Here is a 691-nt window from a genome sequence, read left to right as displayed (position 1 = left end):
TCCCTCATGGTGACACCGTCAAGATTTTCCTCCCCTCTGAGGTGCCTGTTCCTCCCCCAGCCTAGCAGCTGCCTTTAACCCTTCTTAGTGCCCTACTTCTCCTTGGCACCACCACAGTGGTCCTCAGGTTCTCCAACCTCATTTTCCCACGAGTGCCCCCAGTCTAAAGCGGCTGAAGATGCTGGCACAATCACAGCTGGTCAGGTCTCAATTGACCTAGGTCCATGTCCTCCAACCTGTTTGCAGATGGTTCCCTCTGGTCCTCAGATCATCCCTGGGCCCAACGGAGAAGAGACACAGAGGTGGGGGCCCTGGAAGGGGGTTCCCACCTTCTTAGCTGGGGACCCCAGAGGGGGACCCCCAGCAGCAATTACACCCCACTACCACACCTCAGCGCCGCCTTAGCTCTCCAAGGCGCGCGCTCATTGGTTGGACAACCTTCCGCCTGGGGGTCTGCCTCCTCCAGGCTCCGGCCTAGAGACCCCCTTACTGCCGGGCTCAGGGCGGAGAGCTGCGGTTCTAGGACCCGGAGGCGCCGGGCGAGAGCGCCGCCGTGTTCTCGGCCTCGCCTGGGTCGGCTCCGGCTCGGGCAGGTGCATCGGCGGCCAACCCCCTCCGCCGCAGGTGCACTGATAGGCAGCCCCCGGCCGGCGCGCCATGGCTGCGGAGGACCCCCGGCCGGCGCCCGCGC

The sequence above is a fragment of the Arvicanthis niloticus genome, chromosome 6 (genome assembly GCF_011762505.2).
Source record: "Arvicanthis niloticus isolate mArvNil1 chromosome 6, mArvNil1.pat.X, whole genome shotgun sequence".
NCBI lineage: Eukaryota > Metazoa > Chordata > Mammalia > Rodentia > Muridae > Arvicanthis > Arvicanthis niloticus.
This window is presented reverse-complemented; position numbering follows the sequence as displayed.